The sequence below is a fragment of the Amphibalanus amphitrite genome, unplaced genomic scaffold, assembly GCF_019059575.1.
Source record: "Amphibalanus amphitrite isolate SeventyFive unplaced genomic scaffold, NRLGWU_Aamphi_draft 001592F_arrow, whole genome shotgun sequence".
Taxonomy (NCBI): Eukaryota; Metazoa; Arthropoda; class Thecostraca; order Balanomorpha; family Balanidae; genus Amphibalanus; species Amphibalanus amphitrite.
Window position 1 is genome coordinate 38,644 of NW_024883085.1, and position 25,587 is coordinate 64,230.

The 25,587-nt window shown below is 47.1% G+C and overlaps 2 long non-coding RNA genes across 2 annotated transcripts in view; one reads left to right on the top strand and one right to left on the bottom strand.

Annotated features, from left to right (window-relative positions):
* Positions 1 to 2,667, bottom strand: part of LOC122374043 — a 39,756-nt gene extending 37,089 nt beyond the window's left edge. Inside the window, exon 1 of the long non-coding RNA XR_006255145.1 lies at positions 2,381 to 2,667. This is a non-coding gene — a long non-coding RNA (uncharacterized LOC122374043). The remainder of the gene's footprint in view (positions 1 to 2,380) is intronic.
* A 3,485-nt stretch (positions 2,668 to 6,152) lies between these two features.
* Positions 6,153 to 13,309, top strand: LOC122374038. The gene is made up of 3 exons (XR_006255142.1): positions 6,153 to 6,213; positions 7,269 to 7,795; positions 13,037 to 13,309. It is a non-coding gene; the product is annotated as an uncharacterized LOC122374038 (long non-coding RNA).
* Positions 13,310 to 25,587: the final 12,278 nt, after the last annotated feature.

Consider the following 25,587-nt stretch of genomic DNA (forward strand, 5'->3'; position numbering starts at 1 on the left):
ATTTGGTTTTCCATTATAATTGCCAGTAACTTTCAAGGCAAACCCTGAAGTAATTCTGTAACCAGCGGCGTATTTAGAAAATCGCGAAGGGGGGGGCCAAGGGTTTGGAGGGCGCCACCTCACCCAAGGAGGGCGCCATACGGTCGCGAGATAAAAAATCACTCAACGGGGGGGGGGGGGGGGGGGTTGGGAGGCGTTTTTTACCATGCCACCAGTTTTTTTTTTTGCGTAACCTCGTATAGGTCGTGCTGCATTGATTTTGCATCGTGTGTATTCTTTATACTCCAGGTCACAAAAGGTCAAGTGGTCTTGAAATGCTGCGCCGAAGGCGCGCGAAATTTTTGAAAACAACCTTTTCCTCCGCTTTTTAGGCACGCCTTTTATACGATCAGTGTTCAAAGCTCCTCTCGCTCTTTTACCAAATTTGAAGGTATAAAAAATACCTAAGGTTTGGTCGGGCCGCTGCCACACAAACTGTATAGAAAGCTTGGCTCATGGGTGTCGATGTATAAAAGTTTATTGGCGGTGGCATATCTACGCACCAGATCACCGTATCGGATTGATACCGGAGCGCGAGATGCGTAAACATCATCCAAATTACCTCAGACCAGCCTTCATAGCCTTCTCACAGGTGCATACAGTGTACCCACATAACCAGTTTCAATCACCGAAACTTCAGATGCCTGCTGTTGCGGCCGAACCTGTTGACAATACTTAATCGTAATACATATAGATGCCATGATGCACGTAAAGTAGGATCAATCCGTTAAGACCAAAGACGTGTTTTATGCATCGTAGAGCGTAGATAGTTTTGGTAGGTATAGGTACTTCATTCATTGTGCTGAATGCACGTTCATTTGTGGCAGTTTTCACAGGCAAGACATCAACTATGTGCAATAGAACGACTAAGTTGAAGAACATGCCAAAGGAGTAAATAAATGATAGGAGGGCAGCGATCAACGGATGTTGCCAATAGGTAGAAGGGCTGCGATCCACAGGAGGGCGCTAATAGGTAGAAGAGCCCCGATCAACATCCCGAGTTTCGACAGTAGGGCACCGATAGGTAGGAAGTTGGCGAGCAGCAGGAGGGCGCCAATGGATAGAAGGGCAGCGATCAACAGGAGGGCACCAATAGGTAGGAGGGCCCCGATCAACAATCAACAGGAGGGCGCCACCAGGTAAGAGGGTGGCGAGGAACAGGAGAGCACCAATAGGAGGGTGGCGATCAACAAGAGGTCGCCAATAGGTGGGAGGGCGGTCATCAACTGCAAGTCGCCAATGAGCGGAAGGGTGACGATTAAAATGGGGGTGGCAATGGTGAGGAGGGCGCCTTTGCTCAAGAGGATGACACGAACAGGACGGCGTCTGTGCGGAGGGCGCTGGTCAACAGGAAGGTGCCAGTAGATAGGAGGGCGGTGATCAACAGGAGGGTGCCAGTGGTTAGGAGGGCGGCGATCAACACGAGGGCGCCAATAGGAGAAGGGCCCCGATTAGCATTCAACAGGAAGGACTAGGGAACCAATAGGTAGGAGGGCGGCACTGAACAAGAGGGTGCCAAAAGGGAGAAAGGCGGCCTTCAAAATTTCACATGAGGGCGCAATAGGTAGAAGAGCGCCAATAATTATGAGGACGCCGATCAGCAGAAGGGCGGCAATGTGTAGCAGGGTGGCGACCTACAGGAGGGCGCCTTCGGGTGAGAGGGCGCTTATTTACAGGACAGCGGCTTACATAGGCGACCACCGTTACGCTTAGAGAGCTACAGCCTACAAATGTGGTTGGAGGGCGCCCGAGGGAGCCCTCCAACCGTATTTGGAGGGCGTATTTAGAATGGGCGTCCTCCGAGGGCGCCCTCCATCCGTATTTTCCCTGTAAACACATTCGCGATTGGAGGGCGCCCTCCAGTCGCGATTGTTTTTCGATTCGATTATATCACAATTGCATTTGCGATTGGAGGGCGCCTTCGGCGCCCTCCAATCGCAAAGGGCGCCTTCGGCGCCCAAGGGGGGGGGCCATGGCCCAGTGGCCCCCCCCCTGCCTACGCCCCTGTCTGTAACGTGTGCCTACCTACGTAACTGAGGAATATGGCCTCCAAGACAACTGATGGATGCCAAATTGCCAACTATTTGATGTCCTAAGATAATCTGTTCCAAGAAAGGTACCTATATGTTTAAAAAGTATAAAAAAGATGCTATTATTCATTTATTTAACTACCAAACATCCTACAGAAAAATTGCGTAACTCCAGTGAAAAATTGCGTCGGTTTCGAAACACATGCGCCATGGTTGTAACAAAAAAAGAAGACTATCCAAATTACAAGAAAATCGACAATCAAACAAAAATTATCGGACAGCATGTTAAAATCCATTCGTGATTGACTTACCAAATCTGCTTTAAATCAATGGTTAATGCCGGGCGAAAGGAATAAATGTGTGTCAAGCACCCCACCCTCACGCACAGCACTTCACTCGCTCACTTCTCAACCACTTTATCAGTCCCGCTGCTATGAAAAATGATCATAGCTTCATCGCACCACATATGACATAGTCACTCACATAACTAGGATGCTTCACTGCCCCCTTCCCGATAAATTTGTATCGAGCCCTAGCCGATCCCCAAGCCAAGCGGCGGCCCCAGACACCTCACACCGCGACAGCCAATCGCAGACTGAAGAGGCCGACCGACGGGCATGTGCAGAACGGCGGGCCGGGGTGCGCCGACGGTACTGACTGGGACTCATAATATCAAGTAGGTAAGTGCACTTTTCCAAAAACCATTTGAATGTACATTCTCAGCAACTATATAATAGTCATCATGCTTAGTGAACTAATCCTATCGAGATCATTTCGTTGACAGCATTTGATAATTGATTAGCTCGTATTCAACTCGCACCGGCTGTCCGGAGCCTTTATGCAGACAATCTGCCTTGCTTAACAACTGCTTTCAGCTTGAATCTTTCTCCTCCGCAGATGTTTCAATGAATAATGTGAAGATTATATGATAAATCGATCAGGTTCACACATAAAAGGGTGTCTTGCTGCAGAGGGCAGGGCCGTCTAGGAAAGAATTCGATGACGGCGACATCTATTCAACGTTTTTACTGCCCTCTATTGCCCTTGCATGTGTGCGACGACGGAAGGGCTTGTTTGTTCGCTTGTTTGCCTGTTTGTTCGTTAGGACTCGGGAGTAGGCTCTTAAACAAGAATATTGAAGATTTAGGAAACGATAGGGTAGGATAAAAACATTGGATTGAGTGGACCGCCGAAGGCTATCATGCAGTGTGCAGCCGGCAGCGACATCCTGTAGATATCTCGGTGGGATGGGAGTGTCCCGTTGGATTAGCCCGCCCTGCCACTCAAACGGTCACCATCATCCGTCCTCGCCATTCTTGGGATAACCCCATCCGCATCCCCCTCACGCTCCCTTTACGGGCTGGCGGTCACCCCACCTGGCAATCGGTGGATGAGGTCGGGTCCACACCAGGATCCGTTAAAATTCTCTCCGGGGTTACCGTTTGCGGGAGGCAGGCGGACTGTCCCAACGAGGCAATCCCATCCCACCGAGACTGCCTCGCCTCCGCGGCTCGCTGTCGGTGTCCCGCACAGCTCAATGTCTACGACCTACCCTGTCATCCCATAGCTCTGCAATGGTCTTCTTAGGCCGAAAGAGCTTGCTCACCCCCCCCCCCCCCCCTTCCCCCCCAAGAAAAAGACAGTGACGCCAGAGATGGTATAGAATTACATTAATACTCAAATTAATGAGAAGCCTTCATAATCCGTCCTTACTTTTCAGTCAAGACCAGCCTAGATCTGCATTCTCTCACAGCACGAAATCCGGGCAGACGGTGACCCCCCACCAGACAACCGATGGTGAGGGCAAATCCGTCATTGGGAGACATCCTCTCCGGGGTGACCATTTTAGCAGCACTGATGGGCTGTTCTGTTCTTACCGGACCTTTCCATCTCAACAGAGCGGTATTCTGCTACTGCGCCGCACCGTCGGCGGCCCGCTCAGTCCAAACTCCAAAGTTTCCAGTCCATTCTAGCCTCTCAATCCTTGGCTCTGAGATAGCCTTTCCAGACCGAAAGAGCAAAACAAAAACAAAAACGCAGATATTGGTTGGTGAAAAGGTAAACTTACTGTTGAAATTGCCAACGGCAAACCGCGTTTTCAAAACCGCGTTTTCGTTTTCAAACCGCGTGGGCCTCGCCCTCTTCGAACAAATTATTTTTAAAAAGTTCATGTGCTATTTCTTCGGTGTAAGGTAAGAATGAGGGTCGAAATCCCATTTCTTGATCAGATGATCCGACTCCTTGTGACTAGACAGACTTTCGCATATCCAGAAACAGCCCTGTAATGTTCCTTCATCCGTCGCTAGATGGCAGCATAATCGAACGCCTGTACTTAGGCTGACCCGCATGGCTTTACCCTGGCCGGCCGAGGGGGACGGTTGCTGCCCCGGGCCTCCCATAGGGGTTTTCGTGATAGCTCCGAACACGCCGGTGATAGAGAGCTAAAACTTGGCAAACCTGACCTTTGATCCAAGCCACATCTTGTGACGCCAACTGATTTTTTAGGTCAGGTCAGGTCACTGACCTATGACGTCATAAGTGAACCTCTGCACGGTCCTCAGATGTCGCAACTTCGCAGCGCCCTCAGTGCCAGAGGAACTTTCGCAGGGAGTTGAAACTTACAGGATGTAGTATACTCCAGAGGTGTCACAACTTGTATATCTCGGATTTTCCTAAAGGTCACATGAGGTTAGGTCGGTCACGTGACTTCACCATTATATCAGTCAATGGGGAAAAAAATGAAAACTCCTATTTTGGCGCCGGGGACGATCTCAAACTATCTCAACCACACGGAATCGTAATTTGTTGCACTCCTTGCACGTTCCGACGCTTCACTTTTGCATTGTTGACCTTGCGTGACGTCATTTATGACGTCACTTGGACCATAAGAGTTTTTCGTCAATAACTCCCGATCAAATTAAGCTAGCGAGTCGGGAAAGCCACCATAGGACCCAGAAAGACCTGCCGAATCGAATGCTATGCGACATGACCTCCTTTGACCAACTTCGTAACCTGGTGGGGCGCTCACCTGACCTTGACCCGAGGTCAATTCTCAAGTTGACCTGACCCGAACAAAAAGTATACCATTTGACGCGCCTGAGCAAGGCGAACATGATGATGCCAATTGCCAAAATCGCGGCTCTGTGACCGTTTTAATGAAAAACTGAACCTGTGCCTTGGGTCACTTGGCCTGACCTCATGGGTCATCGGTTGACCTGAGACCTTCAAATCGGGCACCAGTCGGCAGTCTCTGCGTCTCGTAACGGCGCACACGCTCTTTTTTTCCACGACGCTCTAGCTTCATCAAAAGCGAAACGGCGAGGGGGTCGTACCCCCCCCCCCCCTGTCGGCCGGCGCGTATGTAGAAAACCAATAGGTCCGGCGACGGCGAGAGTTAAGGTCATTCCTCACTTCTCTAACTAGCCGAGAATCATCGCAGTCTGATCTTAGACGATTTTGGGCTCGAGCTGTAAGTAATACATGACCTTCAGACTTCAATCGTAACTATCAAGACTACAGGAAAAAGACATCCCTGCTCTCTGCAGCTGTATTGGTGTATTGCCCAATGCCCAAGTATGCCAGCCGAGAACGTAGGTAGGTATATGGGCAGGGGTCCTTTGGATTCCCTCGTCGTTCGGCCCTGATTGAGCTAGAGCTTTGCGGAAAAAGCGAACGTGTTGCCCGTGACGAGAGGAAGCTGTTGATACCCGATTTTAATTTCCTGGGTCACTGGATGACCTTCCAGATTAGGTTAATGACCCAAAAGTCGAGAACATCGGGACCTGCTAAAACTTCGCTAAGTGTGGTTGTTGGGGCTTTCGGGGTGCTGATCACGAGTTTCATGTCACTTTTGATCACAGATGATGTCTTCATGCATTCAGGCCAGGTTGGGTCAGGTCAGGTCAAGTCAACCAGTAGGCGGTCTGCCGGCTATCCATATAAGTTCGTGTCAACAACCACTGACAGCTTCGTAAAATGTTACGAAGGCACCAAAACTACTTCTAAATGTGCAAATGGGTGCTTAATTCGAAATAACCTCCAAAAATTACCCGAGTTGCCGGGTTCACACCGGATTCCGGACCGGCAAAATTCCGTCTGCCGGGCCGGAAAAATGGCCAATTCCGTGCCGGAAAATTGAAAACTGGTGTGAACCGGCAAATCTGGCAACTTCTTTTGACCGGTCCGGCAGGCCGGAGAGCCTGATTTTCCGGTCCGGCAAAAAGTTGAAATCATCTCAACTTTTGCCGGGCCGGATAGCCACCGTTTGTGATATGAAATTAAGGCACGAGGGAAATAATGTTATGTTTCAGCGCTACATGACCAATTTACGCCGGGTTCACACCGGATTCCGGACCGGCAAAATTCCGTCTGCCGGGCCGGAAAAATGGCCAATTCCGTGCCGGAAAATTGAAAACTGAGGCCTGTTTCACTAAAAACTTGTATTTACAAGTGTTTGTAGTTTACAATTCATAAGTATTTTTACCAAATACGTAAAAACCGATTTCACTAAGCTTCATCGCCAGTGGCACCTCCGATAAGAAAATGTTTGCAAATAAACTTGTAAACAATAAAAATGTTTTTAATCAAGAACTATAGCATGTTAAAGATATTGCTTCTTTGTATCAAATATTGTATAGTATTTATGTCAAAAGCTGCCTAATTAAATTAAAATAATGATGCTGTTGGAAAAAGATATAAATGATAATTCACATTGTCCTATTATTGAAAGAAAATAACACGCAAAACATTTGACAGCAGAAGACTGTTGAATGCAATTATGGCGCGCGAATGACAAAACATGACGATATTTTAATACCGATTATTTTGCTTGTTAGGGTGTGTGATAAGTAAAAATATAGCATGAAACGACTCAGCAAAGCATAGTTGTTCTAAATTTATGACTGTTTTGCACTATTGCACAAAAAGTATCAAAATTCCGAACGTCAGGACCACTGGAATTTCAGGTTTGTAATTACGATGTTTTCTTTCAAGTTTCTGGTCTTCGTGAAACAGAAAGTTTGCGATTCCCATGTTTTCTAGCAAACTTTTTCTTGTAAAAAAGTTTGCAAATTTTAAACTCAAAATTCATGTTCAAAGGTTTCGTGAAATCCAAATCTCAAATGTTGGTAATTATTTCTTGTAAACTCAAGCTTTTTCTTTGTAAATACAAGTTTTATTTGTTAGTGAAACAGGCCTCAGGTGTGAACCGGCAAATCTGGCAACTTCTTTTGACCGGTCCGGCAGGCCGGAGAGCCAGATTTTCCGGTCCGGCAAAAAGTTGAAATCATCTCAACTTTTGCCTTGCCGGATAGCCACCGTTTGTGATATGAAATTAAGGCAGGAGGGAAATAATGTTATGTTTCAGCGCTACAGGACCAATTTAACCAACGGTGCCCTAATAGTCTCGCGATTTTTCACGAGAATATAAAATTCAAGCGTAAATTTGACGGCGTTTCATTTTTATTTCAAAACATTTGCATCTCAAACGGAGTGATAGCTACATTTCTGTTTTTGTATTTCACATGACTCATGGCCTTTTCAAATTATAAATTAATTTCATTGGTTGGAAAATATTCATGACTTTATAATAAAAAAGATAAATATTATAAGGAAGCGGTGAAAAGGGCGAATTTGTGGAACAACATTGCGGACGCGCTGGTTGTAGAAGGAGCGGAGCCAGTATCTGCAGAAGAGATTATCAAGCGCTGGAGCCGGCCGCAGGACAGGTAGCACAATGTACAGTGTGTCTAAAAAGAATGTACCGTCGCCACTACGTGGCGCTGGTGTCGCGAGCCGGTAGTTGGCTGAATCCGCACCAGACCACACATTCCCAGGCGCTAGGTGACAGCTGCGCAGCGGCCGGTAGTAGCGTAAGCCCGAACCTTCGTGACACGACCCCGGGGGGGGGGGGGGGGAGGGAGGGGAGCGGGCGGGGCAGCGCGTGTAGGGAGGGGTGCTCCAGCAAGCTGGCAGTTGTCGCGACCAAAGGTCAAGGGGTCACACACCAAGCGAACGGACGCTGATGTGGGTTCGTGGGGATCATGAACTTGTGTGTGGTAGGTGCGTCTTGCGATGCACGGATGATACGCCAGGTCTAAACCAAAGGATTCAGGGGAGAGCTGAAGAAAACACCTGGTCAACTACGGCGAATAATAGTGCTGAAAAATGGAAAGTATGGGTCAATGCAAGCCTTCATGACTATAAACAACTTTCTGAGGACGCAAAGGCCAGCATTGAATAACGATATCCGGATCGAAATTAGCAATGATTTATAATGAAATGCCGAACTAATAGCGCTGCAAAACCCTCCTAGTAAATTGTCAAGGCGGATTATACCCACTTGAATTAAACTATCCTAAATAAAATTGTTAATTAACTTTCTAACACTGACGTTCTTTATCATACGATAAGTATGGGGTTAACCAAGATTCAGCATCTTCCGCGTTCAAACAATCACCTGTAAGGCTGGAACATTAATGGCCAGGTAAAAACATGGTCGGGATTTGATTAACCGGATTATAAGTCGATTTTTTTAGCCGGGATTTGATAAGTCAGATTTTTTTACGCCAACCGCATTTTTAAGTCAAGTCAGGTCACTGATCTATGACGTCATAAATGAGCAGTCCTAAAATCAACTGTGTGAAACTGTCCTAAACTGTTCTCAACATTTTAGGACTGTGTGCACACTCCTAAAATGTTCAACTTCGCTACACCCTCAGTGCAGAGCTTTCATAGGGAGATGAAACTTACAGGATCTTATAGTACGATCGAGGGTCTCGCAACTTGTATAAATGTATATCTCGGATTTTCTGAAGGGTCGCCTGAGATCAGGTCAGTCTCTGACCATTAAAAGTCAGGGGAATATGGAAATTGCTAGTTTGGTCCGGAAATGATATACAACTATCTCAAATTCTGAAGCATACGGAATCGTGATTTCATGCGCTCCTTGCAAGGTCTGATGCTTTAATTTTGCTTTGTTGATCTTGCGTGACGTCATTTATCACGTAACCAAGGGTATCAGTTTTTCGTCAATAACTCCCGATCAACTAAAGCTACCGAGTCGATAAAGCCACTAATGGACATGAAAAGACCTGCCGAATCGATTGATATGCAATATGACCTCCTTTGACCAGCTTCGTGACCTGACGGGCTGTGACCTGACCTTGACCCGAGGTTAACACCTTAACTCTCGCCCATATTGGTGTTTTTCCAGCCGCAAACGTATTAGGGGGGGGGGGGTCCGTTGGACCCTCCCTTGCCGTTTCGCCCCTGATCGAGCTAGAGCTTCGCGGAAAAAACGAGCGTGTTGGCCGTGACGAGAGGAAGTCGATGATACCCAATTTTAAGGTCCTAGGTCATCGGTTGACTTTCCAGGTAAGGTCAATGACCCAAAAGTCGGGAAAATCGGGCCTGTTAGAAAGTCGTAAAGCGTGGCTGCTATGGGGTTTTCGGGGTGCTGATCACGAATATCATGTTAGTTTTGATCACAGATGATGTCTTCATGCATCTTCATGCATTTAGGCCAGGTCGGGTCAGGTCAGGTCAGGTCAACCAGTAAGGGTATTCGTAGTAGGTGGCAACCGCCTCTGACAGCTTCGCAACATGTTACGATGGCACCAAAACTACTTCGTAAATGTTCATATGGCTGCTAAATTCGAATTCAGCTCCTAAAACTGGCCTAGAAACATGTAAAGCTCGAAAAAGTGAGCCGAGGTCATCAAAGGTCAATGACCTGACCTGACTTTCCGGTGACCTTGACACCCACCCTAATGCATGGAAGCAACATCATATCCCATGTTTGAACGCTTAAAACCACGAAAAGACTGCAAACGCGCCGCTAATGCGAGCCGACATACGCCGAATCGCGATTCCGGCCAAACATGGTCTCGAAAAGTAGGTCGCAGGTCAAAGGTCATTAAGGTCAGGGTCATGACAATTTCAGGGTGGGTGTAAAATTGATTAACGCGAGGGTAACGAAAGTTTCGTCGCGATCGGCCGCTTTTTACGCGAGTTATTAGCGAAAAACAGAGGGAGGGGGTCCGTTCGACCCCCCCCCCCCCTCTATACGGGCGAGGGTTAAGTTGATCTCACCCGAAGAAAAAGCATACCATTCGACACGCCTGAGCTAGACAAACACGATGCTGCTAAAATCGCGGATCTGCGATCATTTTTAGCTAAGTTATTTACCAAAAACCGAACCTGTGCCTTGGGCCACTTGACCTGACCTCCGAAGTCATCGGCTGACTCTGGTGCTTAAATCGGAGACCAATCGCTGCATTTCGTAACGACGCACACGATCGTTTCTTTCGTGAGGCTCTAGCTCAATTAGGGGCGAATCGGCGAAGGGGGTTGTTTCCTCACTTCCAACCCCCAACGTCCCTCGGTATTCAGAAAACCTGAAGGTCCGGTGAAGGTTAAAACGTTTCTCCTGAACGAGGAAGAAATGTAAAAGTCAAAGCTCTATAGACGTCCTGTAAAAGTGGCCATAATAATAAATTCGTTAGAAAGATGCTTTTTAAACGACTTCCTCATATAAAATCGGGTGCTGGGACCAATCTTATAAACGCTTTAGAATGGACAGGGCGTCACTGGCTAAAGTTTGGGTGCAGAAAACGGCTATTACCTAAATGCAAAATGGTTTTCATGCATTTCAGTCAATTGTATATTGTCGGTCCCAGTGGCCCAGCTAAAAAAAAATCGGTAGTGTTTTGCATCTTTACGCCCTGAGAAACTACACCATCTATCGAAGTGGGCGGGCTTATTTGAATGGGAGGGCGCATTATGCACGAATCGAGTGCTTTCGTTTATTTTGGACTGTATTTTACCACATCCACTGCTGGTATCACTATTAATATTATCTAATGCCGTGAATACGACAGCATTCCATTTATAAGATTGGGCCAATGGAGTCGCGCCCCGCGAGCTCGGTTTTCCGCTGGGCCGCTACACGCCAGGAAGTCGGTCTTCGCCTGAGGGCAGGACAAAGGTCAGCGAGGGAGCGCGGGGTCAGCCAGGTATCGCCAAGTGCCGAGCGGATGCCGCTCCCTCCCCTCTCTTCCCCTCTTCTCCCCTCCCCACCTCGGTATAGATGGGGAGGGACCGAACTGCCAATGACATGCGAGCGGTCAAGGCCGCTCGCGCGGCAGCGACCCTGGCGGCCGGATGCCGCAACTGGGATTCAGCCAAGTTACCGATTCGCCTCCTGTGGGAGAGCCAAACCAGGGGACATACTTTTTAGATATACTGTACGTACCTATTGCTAACTTCCGTCGTCTACGAAGTGGAGCCAGCCGAGCAGATTCTGAAATCTACATTCTACAAGACGCGCTGACAACACTTCTCTGCCCTCGATGCCCTCCTACACAAGCACATAGCAGCTCGGGAGGGTGGAGGCAGTTTTGCCATTCAATCGCAAGTAGAAGATTCAGGAAATACGATGGTACTGAATGCCAAGGATATTATCCCGCGCCCTGCTGGGGGTGGGGGTGGGGGGATATTTGAACCCTCCCTGTGGTTTTTCGCGAACATCTAAAAAACGGCGGCTGTTTTTGGCACACCTTATCATGCATCTTTTCTGCACATGTAAAAATTGTAGACCAAGGTCACTTAAGGTCAGGTCACCAGGTCACTTCAAGTGACCTCACCTCATACAAAGTTTCAACGTCTTCCATATGCTACATCGAGCGACCGACCTCTTTGAAACTCTCAGCGATTGATAAGGGCAACAATATGTACACAATTTAAATAAATAACTATCTCGGAATTTTGATATCGGTGACCTAAGGTCAGGTCAATTTTGTGACCGCCCCCCTATTATAAGTCAATGGGAGAAAATTGATGCCAAGTTATGCGTTGGCTTGTTGTAAATCGTCGACATTCGACCTGAAAATCGGTGAAATTCGGCTTTCCATTACCTCTGGTGACCTGACCTTTGATTTGACCAAAAAAAGTGACCGAATTAATTTCGTCATTAATTTTGACACTCTTTCGAACGCCGCCTTCCCCGTATCGCTACGTGGCCCAGGAGCCGAGTTAAAAGGGGGGGATGTTAAACACCTCCACCAGCAAGGCGTGGAAATTTAGGACCCCCAGCGGGGCGCGGGTTATGGCAGTAGAGTTCAGTGACAGTCAGATGACCGATTTTGAGACCCAGCCATCTACATCAGCAAGCGTAATATCAAGCTCGCCGTCTCTAATGCGCCCTGCCCAGCCCTCAATTCCTCTTTGTTCGCAAGTGTTTTTAAACCAACAACAGCCAAAGCGCGATTGAAATTTATTAGTGTCTTTTTGTCGATACCCAGCCCGCATGCTGTAAATGTTAAATTGTATTAATCTTGCTAATATACCTACCAGTGAAGTATGGATGATTTTCGGTTGGGTGGAACTGCATCAGGGACTTGTAAAGCCGTCACACAAGTATGTTCGATTTCAAAATAATTCGCGAGATTGCTTGGTACCTACTCATCGTACTTGATGGTTGATGATTATGATATTTCCGGCTCGACTTTCCGGTTTTCCGGTTCTAGCGACTTTTTTTGACATCTAGCGACAATTTCAACATTTTGGTGCCGGCCCGGCAGACGGAATTTTTCCGGACCGGAAAACCGGTGTGAACCCGGCTTTAACCAACGGTGCCCTAATAGTCTCGCGATTTTTCACGAGAATATAAAATTCAAGCGTTAATTTGACGGCATTTCATTTTTATTTCAAAACATTTGCATCTCAAACAGAGTGATAGCTACATTTCTGTTTTTGTATTTCACATGACTCATGGCCTTTTCAAATTATAAATTAATTTCATTGGTTGGAAAATAGCCATGACTTTATAATAAAAAAGATAAATATTATAAGGAAGCGGTGAAAAGGGCGAATTTGTGGAACAACATTGCGGACGCGCTGGTTGTAGAAGGAGCGGAGCCAGTATCTGCAGGAGAGATTAGCAAGCGCTGGAGCTGGCCGCAGGACAGGTAGCACAATGTACGTATTGCTAACTTCCGTCGTCTACGAAGTGGAGCCAGCCGAGCAGATTCTGAAATCTACATTCTACAAGACGCGCTGACAACACTTGTCTGCCCTCGATGCCCTCCTACACAAGCACAAGGCAGCTCGGGAGGGTGGAGGCAGTTTTGCCATTCAATCGCAAGTAGAAGATTCAGCAAATACGATGGTACTGAATGCCAAGGATATTATCCCGCGCCCTGCTGGGGGTGGGTATTTGAACCTTCCCTGTGGTTTTTCGCAACCATCTAAAAAACGGCGGCTGTTTTTGGCACACCTTATCATGCATCTTTTCTGCACATGTTGTAAAAATTGTAGACCAAGGTCACTTAAGGTCAGGTCACCAGGTCACTTCAAGTGACCTCTCCTCATACAAAGTTTCAACGTCTTCCATAGCTACATCGAGCGACCGACCTCTTTGAAACTCTCAGCGATTGATAAGGACAACAATATGTACACAATTTAAATAAATAACTATCTCGGAATTTTGATACCGGTGACCTAAGGTCAGGTCAATTTTGTGACCCCCCCCCCCCCATTATAAGTCAATGGGAGAAAATCGATTCCAAGTAATGCGTAGGCTTGTTGTAAATCGTCGACATTCGACCTAAAAATCGGTGAAATTCGGCTTTCCATGACCTCTGGTGACCTGACCTTTGATTTGAACAAAAAAGTGACCGAATTAATTTCGTCATTAATTTTGACACTCTTTCGAACGCCGCCTTCCCCGTATCGCTACGTGGCCCAGGAGCCGAGTTAGAAGGGGGGGGGGATGTTAAACACCCCCCAGCAAGGCGTGGAATTTTAGGACCCCCAGCGGGGCGCGGGTTATGGCAGTGGAGTTCAGTGACAGTCAGATGACCGATTTTGAGACCCAGCCATCTACATCAGCAAGCGTAATATCAAGCTCGCCGTCTCTAATGCGCCCTGCCCAGCCCTCAATTCCTCTTTGTTCACAAGTGCTTTTAAACCAACAACAGCCAAAGCGCGATTGAAATTTATGAGTGTCTTTTTGTCGATACCCAGCCCGCATGCTGTAAATGTTAAATTGTATTAATGTTGCTAATATACCTACCAGTGAAGGATGGATGATTTTCGGTTGCATGGAACTGCTGCATCAGGGACTTGTAAAGCCGTCACACAAGTATGTTCGATTTCAAAATAATTCGCGAGATTGCTTGGTACCTATTTATCGTACTTGATGGTTGATGATTATGACATTTCCGGCTCGACTTTCCGGTTTTCCGGTTCTAGCGACTTTTTTGACATCTAGCGACAATTTCAACATTTTGGTGCCGGCCCGGCAGACGGAATTTTTCCGGACCGGAAAACCGGTGTGAACCCGGCTTTTTGTAAAACTCAAAAAGTGAACCAAGATTATCAAAGGTCAATGACATCGACCTGACCTAAACGTAACCTTGTTACCCACCATAATGCATGGGATGTACAATGTACGGCTCTCCAGTAAAAGTCTTGTTGGTTTTGCTTTTTCGGACATATCTGGTCCTATATAATGTTTAAATGCATAAGTATCAACCCGGATTATGTGTATGCACATTTACCACGAGACTGTGAAATTTCATCGTTGTATGCCAAATACTTTCCGAGATATCCACCAAAAACCTCATTTTCTGCCGTTTGGGGTATTCTGGCCGCAATCTTCCTGGGATCGCCTATGACATCCATGGTGCCACCTAGCGAGAGGGACGCGGAAACACAGAATCATGAATGAATCGAGCGCGTAGTAAACGGTGTATGGAAGGGAGACTCGGCAGAGGCTATCCGGGTGGCCGGCGCGCGGCGCGCCCTTAGGCATCGGCCGACCCTTCGGACCGCGTGGGGTCAGAGGTCGCGCTCGGGAAGTCTCGGCTCTGGGTTTTAGCGCTGTGCAGTCAGGAAGGGAGGGGAGGATAGCGCTAGCCCGACTGACTAGTATCTCGGCTGATTCGTGTGGGGTGGAACGGATCACAGAACGGGATGGTGGCTAGTGGTAGATGATGGGATGGTGGTTAGGTTAGTGCGTACTGCGTAGAACGTAGTTGAACATGCTTTTTTCATGGCAAACAACATGCAGCATAATGTGCGGGATTATGCCAGAACTCATACAAAAAGGAACTAATATTTCAGCCGAGGGAGTGGATGAGTGCCGTGACAAAGCATGACGATGCTGCCAAAATCGGGATGCTTGTTTGCTCCCATTTTTTTATTATTAAGTTTTAACCCTAACATGCAGCGCTTGATCCAAACTTAGAGGTCCCCGACTGACCTTGGACCTTAACCCTATTCCTGGCGGGGGGGGGCCTCAGGAGCCCCCCCTGAGGTTTTTTGGTTATATCTCCCAAACGCGTTGAGCTAGGAAGCTCAAATTTTCTGACTTTTCCTAAAAGGCTTCTACGCAACATGTCTGAAAATTTTGAGTTGATCTGACCTCAGGTCAGGTCACCAGAGGCGGTTTGGTGACGCTACCTCAGAAAAGTTTGCAATCACGCCAGAGCTAGAGTTTTTGACCCATCAATTTCTTCTCTTCAGGGTTTAGTTAGGGTACCAGTATGTGCAATTTGTATATCTCGGAATTTTGATATCGGTGACCTAAGGTCAGGTCAATTTCGCGACCTCCCCATTATAAGTCAATGGGGGAAAAATCAACTCCCTGTTTTTACCACTAAAACGGGTCGGAATGGCCCCATATAACATACATGACTTCATATACGATCAACCTTCACTACCTTGAGGTCTGTTTTGCTGTTGGGCAGCTGTGAGGTCATGTGACGTCATCAAAGGTCACCAAAGGTTTTTGGCCAATAACTCCGTACAGGAACAAGATACAGACGCGTGGATGGTCTCATTGTGTTCAGCTCGTCAAGACGCATCGAATGATATACATGATGACCTCGAGGTCACGTGACCTGAGGTCAACCTTTGACCTTGACCTTTCGAGGTCAACATATATATCATTCGATGCGGATTGACGAGAGGATCACGAAGATGCCCTTAGTTTGTTCCTATCTTGACTAATTCGAAAGTTATTCGAGAAAAACTCTCTCCATATCTAGTGCCGCCATTTTGACTTTTTCGACCCCTGTGACGTCATCTTTGACCTGACCTGAAAATGACCTTAGTAAAAATTGTAGATCTTGGCCGTGCGTATCCGATGCCGTTTACCGCTTGTCGCTATCTTGCTTCGTTCTCGAGATCTCAGGGGGGGGGGCCGAATCGGCCCCCCCCCCCCCGCCAGTTTCTTGTCCCGGCGGAGCCCGCCAGGAATAGGGTTAAAATCGCACCCGTCCGGTGCGCCACCTTTTCTTCAGGGGCGCTCTTCTTGGTTGTATCTGTTCTTACCAATAACTAAAGCAAATCGAATGTATAATAAAAAGGGCATACCTCAAACACAGTTTAATTCACATCCGCTCGTGTGCATACTTGTTTTTACCTATACCTACCTTCTCGCATCATAATATATCACTTCAGTGCTTAACCTTCAACGGAATTTTGGGTTTTCTGCATATACCCCGGCCGAGGGGGGGGGGGGCGATTACGACCCCTCTCCGTCTTTTTGCCCCTAATTGAGCTAGCGCCTTGCGGATAACGTGCGTCGTTTGAGATGCAGCAACTGGTACCCAAGTTGAATGTCTCAGGTCCACCGATAAACTCTGAGGTCAGTATAAATGCTCCAAGTCGCGGGATCGGTTTTTGGTAAACAACTTCACCTTAAGTGGTTACTGGTTACAGAGCCAAGAGTTTTGCATGCTCAAACGCGTCGAATAGTTTACGCTTTGTTTTTTGTTGAGGTCAATTTAAGGTGTTTACCTCAGGTCATGTCAGGGCAGAGCCACTCAGGCCACGAGGCTGACTCAAGGAGGTCATATCGCTTCTTCGATGCGGTAGGTCCTTACAAGTCCACTGGTGGCTTCCCGACTCGCTAGCTCAAATTGATCGGGACCTTTTGGTGAAATCTCCTGTGACCTTAGTGACGTCATAAATAAAGTCGCCTAACTTTAAGAATGGAAAAGTGAATGCTGGGGCTTGCAAAAATTGTATAAAATCGCGAATTCATGCGCTTGAGACAACTTTAGATGGCTCCCGGCGCCAAAATAACAGTTTTCATATGTCCCTATTGATTAATAATCGTGAGGTTGCGTGACCGACCTGACTTCAGGTGACTCTTAAGAAAAATACGAGATAGCTACATACAAGTTGTGAGGCCTCTGGGAGATAGTACTAGATCATATAAGCTTCATTCCCCGTTGAAAAGTCCCTGGCACGAAGGGTGCTGCGACGTCGCGACATTTTGGGGCCTTACAGAGGTTCACTTTTGACGCCATTGGTCAACGGCCTGACCTTAACCTTCGCACTTGTAAGAGGGTGTCGAACAGACCTCCTACCCTCAGTTTTTCGCAAATAACTCGCGCAAAAAGCGGCTGATTGCGGCGAAACTTTCAGTACCCTCGAGGTATTTAATATTACGCCTACCCTATAATTTGCATGACCCTGACTCAAAAGACCTTTGACTTGTGACCTGTTTTCCGAGACCATGTTTGGCCGGAATCGCGTTTTGGCGTATTTCGAGTAGAACGCGTTTTATTGTCTTTTTGTGCCTTTAAGCGATCAAACATGTGAAAGGATGTTGATCGCATGGATTCTAGTGGGTATCAAGGTCACGTGAAGATCAGTCAGGTCACTGACCTTTGATGACCTTTGTTCACTCTTTCGAGTTCTAAATGTTTCTAGGGTAGATTTTGGAATTGATTTCGCATTTAGAAACCGTTTGAACATTTAAGAAGTAGTTTTGGTTCACTCGTAACATGTGACCTGACCTGACCTGACCCGACCTGGCCTAAATGCACGAAAACATCATCTGTGATCAAAACTAACTTGAATTTCGTGATCAGCACCCCGCAAAACCCTATAATAGCTTCACTTTACGAAGCTCTAACAGGTCCCGATTCCCCGACTTTTGAGTTATATTGACCTGTCAACCAATGACCTATGACCTTCTCTCGCCGGCACAGGCCATTTTGCGTCCTTCGACGGCACAAGGGGGTTTGGTACGACCCCCCTCGCGTTTGGCCCCAGATCGAGCTAGAGCTTCGCGGAAAAAACGAGCGTGTTGCCCGTCACGAGAGGAAGCCGATGATACCCAATTTTAAGGTCCTAGGTCATCGGGTGACCTTCCAGGTCAGGTCAATGACCCAAAAACCGGGAAAATCGGGACCTGTTAGAAAGTCGTAAAGTGTGGCTGCTATGTGGTTTTCCGGGGTGCTGATCACGAATATCGTATTAGTTTTGATCAGAGATGATGTCTTTAAGCATTTAGACCAGGTTGGGTCAGGTCAGGTCAGGTCAACCGGTAGGGGTTGTGACGGGTATTCGTAATACGTGTCAACCGCCTCTGACAGCTTCGTAACATGTTACGAAGGCACCAAAACTACTTCGTAATTGTTCAAATGGTTGCTAAATTCGAATTCAGCTCCAAAAACTAGCCTAGCAGCATGTAAAACTCGAAAAAGTGAACCGAGGTCACCCGAGGTCACCAAAGGTCAATGACCTGACCTGACCTTCAGCTGACCTTGAAACCCACCCTAATGTATGGGAGCAACATCAAATCACATGTTTGAACGTTTGAAACCACGAAAAGCTTGCAAACGCGCGGCTAATGCGAGCCGACATACGCCGAATCGCGATTCCGGCCAAACATGGTCTCGGAAAAGAGGTCACAGGTCAAAGGTCATTTGGGTCAGGGTCAAAAGAATTTTAAGGTAGGTGTAAAATTGATCAATGCAAGGGTACTAAAAGTTTCGTTGCTATCGGCCGCTTTTTACGCGAGTTATTCGCGAAAAAACCTTAGGGGGGGTTGCATCAACCCCCTGTGCCGGCGAGCAGACTGGTTTTTGATTCACCTTTTTTGGATCGATTCAATCATTGATTCATTTGATTTTTATTTGATTCAATCACCGTTTGATTCCTTCAAAAAATTTGGTGAATCGATTCCTTTTGATTCAGAGAGTCAAAAAACAATAAAAGGAATGATTCACGTTTGATTCAGCCAATTTTTTTTGAATTATTCTTTTTTTTGATTCAATTAAAAAATAAAATCTACAAAATATCAGGGATAGTATTGCATTTGTTGTGTTCTTTTTGTTGTCATGTAATGACAGTAGTGTTAATATTTGTTGATAATGAACTATGTTCGTTCACTTCAATTTTTTTAAAGCTCATGAATCATTAATTTTTTTTTTATTCAATCAACCCTGATTCCCAATGCGTTTGATTCAATCATGGCTTGTGAATCAAACAATCCTGACGGTGAATCAAACCTTTTTGATTCAACAATTTTTTTTTGATTCAATCCAATCGATTCAATCACAGATGAATCAAACACCAGTCTGCCGGCGAGGGTTAAAATTGGGTATCATCGGCCTCCTCTTGTCACGGGCAACACGCTCTTTTTCCGCGAAGCTCTAGCTCGATTAGGGGCTGAACGGCAAAGGGGTCCAACGGACCCTCCTCCCCCTCTTTACGATAGACGCTGGCAAAACACCAATATGGGCGAGGGTGAAAATACAGCTGCTGTCATAAAAATTCAGCTTGAACCAAAGGTCAGGCTTGCCAAATTTCAGCTCTCGCAGCTATCAACAAAAATAAACATGTGGAGGCGGCACCCGCCTCCCCCCCCCCCCTCCTCTCGGCCACTGCCAGCGAGGTTGCGTATCACATGTTACAAAGCATCATATCAAGATGACACACCCCAGCAGCCTGAACAAAAACTTATTACCCACGTTAGTCTATCGGCACCATAGCACATGATCGAGACTGTCGTCAGCCACGGACGCGCACTCGACCAACCCTCTGAGCCCGTTGACTGCGGGTGACCTTGACATGTCAAGCCTGATCGGCGGCCGGCCGCTGTCGTGCGGTCGTTACACGCGGAGGGGAGAGAGACACAAAGTTCTACGTTATAGCTGACCTCTGACCTTTCCCTGCGCCCTGGTCACCGACCCCGCTCCATGTCGCTGGGCGGTGGCATGGCGGTGGAAACCGGTTCTAGCCTCTACACATGCCACCATTCTAACCCTCCCCTCCCCACGCTACTACGCGGCGTGGAGTACGCTCGTGCGTAACTGGGCGGAGCAAGGGGTCACGCGATACAGGGGCGGAACTGGTTGCCCTCCCGCTCGCCGAGCGACCAACGACTAATACCCTGGAGAACCGTACATACTTATACATTGCACAATGTAGGTACCTACATTGTTTCACATGTTTGTACGATTCCAACAAAAAAAAAAAACTGGAAATGATAATGCGGATAATGTGAGCCGACGTAGGTACGCCGAATCCCGATTCCGGCCAATGATCTCGAGAAACAGGTCAAAGCTCATTCGGGTCAGGGTCAAGAAAATTTCAGGGTAGGTGTAAAATTGATAAACTCGAGGGTGCTGAAAGTTTTGTGGCGATCGGCCGCTTTTTGCGCGAGTTTTTTGCGAAGAACCGGGGGGGGGGGGTGTCCGTTCGACCCCCTATAAGTGCGAGGGTTATTCCTCCCCGATCAATGAAATGGTCAATAATAGCCGTTTTCACGACGTGTTTTCTGCCAAATGCACTAAACTTGACCAAATCTAACCAAATCTCTTTTACAGCAAATATCTTGAGAACATGAATTAAACTCAAAGTTTTGATGTACATAAAAGATTGTATGGTACTTAAGTAAATGAGGTATAAAAGCATGATAGCTCTGCTACTAAAAGTCAAAACTAAAGAAAGAAAAAACTAGAGCTGTTTTTCGGTTGAACCCAGCCTGGAGCTGATCTTGATCTGGGTTATGAGCTGCTTTAGCTCAAGGCTAGTGTACATACCTAGATGTCAGGCGCGTCGTGCCGCTCAGACGACGGGCTGGAGAGGTCGCTGTTGACTGCCGACACCCCTCGCCGAGACTTCTTTGTTTCAGGGGCCATGCCTCCACTCAACATAAGTATATTTTGGGAGGCCCACCGGATCACAAGAACCAGCCGTTTTGGGACAGGACGGTTTAACCCGTCCCGGTTAAGACGGTCCTTGAAGGGGCTGCGGGACCTGAGACGGTCCTTGAAGGGGCTGCGGGGACTGAGACGCACACCATTGGTACATACCCTCTACCTAAGTAGCCCGGGCCAGACAAGACGCCCGAGGCCGTTTTAATCCAGTGCAGGTGAGGAGGTTTTGTTAAAGGGACTATCCCACCTTTAACATGGGGTTTGAGTTGAGATAGCCAAGTTTGCGGCGAGGTTCAGAAACCACTATCTATCTAGGTTGGAACCCCCGCGGCCTCTTGGTGTTGAAGAAATTCGTTCCCTTCATTTGAAAATGGGCCTTGTACAAGGCCCTATCTTCAACATGGAGCGACCGTTAGTGTGACGTCACCTCGTTTAGTCATTCTGATTTAAATGGGTTTGTCCGTTGAAAAATCGCTTAAAACTTGGTCTGAACTTTGTTATGGTGCCTACAGAGTAAAAAGAATCAGCTTTATGACAGTAATGTGGCCTGGGGAAGGAGGTAATTTTGGGCTGTGACGTCACATATTTGAAAGTTTGTGCTTGGAATATGGGAAGCCTAAGATGTTTAATGAAAAATAAGTGCCAGAACCGTGTTCCTGGTCATCCAATCTATAAAGTCGGGCACAATTTAACTGGTTTTAACAACATTTTAGAAGGTGGGATAGTCCCTTTAACCATCACTCATTGGATTTTTTTTTTTTTAGTAGCTGGTTATCGCCACTGAAAGTTTCGCTTCATTGTGCAATCGGCTCAAAACTAACCAGTTTCGAAAACCAGCTCCAAAAATGTCATTTAAGTCATAAAACTAAAAAGGAAACCGAGGTTATCAAAGGCCAATGACCTTGACCTGACCTTCACTTTACCTTGACACCCACAACAATCAATGGGACAAACTCTATGTTATATGTTGGCACAATCAGGTATAACACTCGAAAAACTGATTGGTCGGCCTTTTCACTTTTGAGTTGAAATGCAACAAAAGGAGAGCAAATAAGTGAAATTATTTGCAATTTTGTGGGAAAATGTATGTAATAACATACATATTTCTAACAAAAATTGACAATGCAATACCTTCAACGCTTATAATATCACTCTTACATTGAAGCCTCAAAGTTCGAGACGTTTTTTTTTGGGGGGGGAGGAGCGCCCGGTTTGTAGTGGCACCGACTTTTGGTAAAAAAATGATTATAATATCATTTGAATCGTTCGTAACCATGTGATGTGCCAGCAGCCATTTCCGAGCAACTTGATGTATTACCTTTCCTTAGAACGCGTCTTATTGAAAAGATGATCACCAACGTTTCACTTACTTTCATCGCTTATAGGAACATGATTATTTGTCTGAGCCACATATTCGGAAGGGATTAATTGGACCTTCGATTCTCAGGTTTGGTTATTGCTTGTTGCGGTCGTGCCAAGGATGACAGCACATCACATAGTCGACTCTACGCCGAAACACAGCGTGATCGCTTCTCACGTTCTAGTTCACCGGAGACACGTGCCGATCAGTCCACGTGCCACGTGTCTCTGAAATATGAACCAGCCAAAGGTGGACGTGTAACAAACAGCTCCTGGCTGAGTGGTAATGATACCAGTTCTGCCGAGAAATTATCCAGGCGAATCATCGTTAGGCATAACATACAGAACGGAATGCGGACCTGGGGTGAGATATTTCTCACTATTTTGATTTTATTCGGTCATGCAGATCATCGCATTCAGACTGCAGCTAACAAAACAGATGGGCTAGAAAACGCTTATTGGAGATGTTTCTCGACTTCGGCTAGTTACGAGCGAGCGAGCGCAGCGAGCGAAGCGAAGTCTTTTCAATATAACGGAAAAATCTCAGTATGAGCGGCCCGGCCCGGCCCAGCCCGGCCCGGCCCGGCCTGTAACGCTTTTGAGAGGCTTATATCTCAGCAACCGCTGGACCGATTGGCCTGCGGTCTTTTTTGCTGGGTAGCCCCATCCCTTCTACCCCGTAATTGACTACTTTTGATACATCTCAGTGACCGTCGTGGCACGTGCCACGTGAAAAGTCAAGGGTGTTCAAGCAGTTTTGCAAAAGTAATGATTTTGAGAGGCCCATATCTCAGCAGCGGCTTGAGCGATTGTCTTGCGGTAATTTTTATAGGGTAGCTGCATCCCTTCTACCAAAGGTCGGATACTCTTGATCTATGTGAGTGACCCCCACTGCACGTGCAAAATACAAAAAGAAGAGGTGCCAAATTTGTTCCCATTTCAGTAACTCGGTAATTACTGGGGCGATTTCGCTGAAACTTGGCATACAGGTAGGCACCCACCAGGCAATGCATTCCCATGTGTTGCGGTTAGGGTGCTACTGCACGTGCGCACGTGCAGGGGGCGTTTCCAGATCTCGAGAACGGCTGGACCGATTGCGCTCAAATTTGGTACACGGTTGGGGACCGGTAAGTAGGGTGCAAAAGTCATTTTGGACCCCGTTTGCACGTGCGCACGTGCAGAATGCCGCTTCCAGATCTCAGGAACGGCTGGGCCGATTGCGTTCAAATTTGGCACACCGCTAGCGACCGGTCAGAAGGGTGCTTTGCACAAGCCCGTTGGAAGTACCCTCTCGCCCTTCCGCACGTGCAGGGCTCACTATCTCGCTCGCTCGTTCTTCGCCCAAAAGGCGTTTTACTGGTATTAGTACGTGAATTGATTCTTGGTCAATCTCGCGCGAGTGGAGTCTCATCCACACGAGTTCACCGGCATTTCATTCGGTCGGGTCGGCAAAACGGCCGATGTTATCCCGATCAAAATAATGACACTCGCGCTCGGGCGAAGATGTGACGAATTGACACCGTATGAGTGGAGCCGTCATGCAGCACTTGACCTTTGGAACACGGTCTCTGGGTCGTGCTTAATGAACGGAACAATATTGAACAGAGACCGTAGGATTTGTGTAGCCGTGGAGACAAGCTGGGCTTCACAGAATTGGGCGCTTGTCTCGACAAAAGGTGTTTTCGGCCAAAGGTCAATAGAGGTGAACATGCTCCGTCCCACGTATGACACCAACTAAGCTTTATTACAGGCTGAAAAAGAAAAGGAGCGGGATCAGATGAGAACTGCAAAATTGAATCACAAGTACATAGTTATAAATATATAGGAAATGGGAAACAACGCATATAAATGAGGATAGAAGGTGATCATAAATAGAACGCTACATAAGGATTGTATAGGACGCAAATGCCTGATAATTATCATACAGCAAGCCACATAGTTATAGCCCTTTTTATTTGACCTTGAGCTTGCCTATAGGTCAAGCTCAAGTCAAAGGTGAAAATGTTAAATTATTTGTAATTCACGATCTTGGGGGCCTCGTTTCATAAAGCGAGTCCGTAATTTACGGCGGTTTTTGGTCCTGTATTGCAAGTGCATGTGACACGATGACGTTAGTTTGAATAGTTGAATTTATTTATCTTGCAAGCAAGAACAGAAAGGAGAAGGGGAAATTAATTTATCGTTTCACGTGCACTTGCAATACAAAACCAAAAACCGCCGTAAGCTACGGATTCGCTTTATGAAACGAGGCGTCATAATTGCCGTAATTGACTCGTGATCCAATTTTAAGGCAGAGTTTATCGCTTCTGGGCGCCATCTTTGCAGCTGATCAGTGGCACTGGCTGCAGTGCAGCTGAGGTAGCGCTAGATGTCCCTCTATAACAAGCCACGAATCAACGAAAACGGCAGTCTCAATTTACAACACAGTTCATGCATCCACTTCACGCAGTTAAAACACGGCAGGCCGAAACTGCTGGGTTTACTGCATTATTTACATTGAGACGTTTTACTGGCATCAGTAAAATATTGCATATTGCAATGCAATACGAGTTCGTCTTTCTGCTTTGCCAGCGCTCGCCCAACCGTGTTACCGATAATTAATTACCGAATGGCTCTGCCGTAATTGCATATGTCCGACGTTCTGACTTCCGATTACCTGCGAGCGTTCTTAGTTCTTACCCCAAGTCAATATTGGTCCAGAAGACTGGCGTATTACGTAAGACGTAACCGACTTGAGATGCGTGAACGAATGCGCACAAGTTACATGCATGATGCAACCGAAAGCAAACAACGGATTAAAAGTTCAGGCTTGCTAAAAGCACCTCAACTGACTTGGTCGCGATTAACCATGTAGTTTTTAGATCCCAGTAAACATGCCCACGTCGGGCCGAGGCTCGGCCCAACGTCGGTCAAACCTCGGCCCGACATCGGCTGGACATCGGGTACGTCCGTGTATACCGACGTCCAGCCGACGTCGGGCCGAGCTCGTGTGCCGAGAGGTTGAGCCGAGATGACGTCTGGCCGACGTCGGCCCGACATCTTCCCGCTGTCAACCCGACACTCAGCCGACATTCATCCGACATCCAACCGACGTCCCCCTACGTGTCAAAAATTTCGGCCGGCGGCGGGATTCGAGCCCTAGTCATTGGAACACGAGGCGAGGGCCCAAAAGGGATGTTTACCGGGCCGACGTC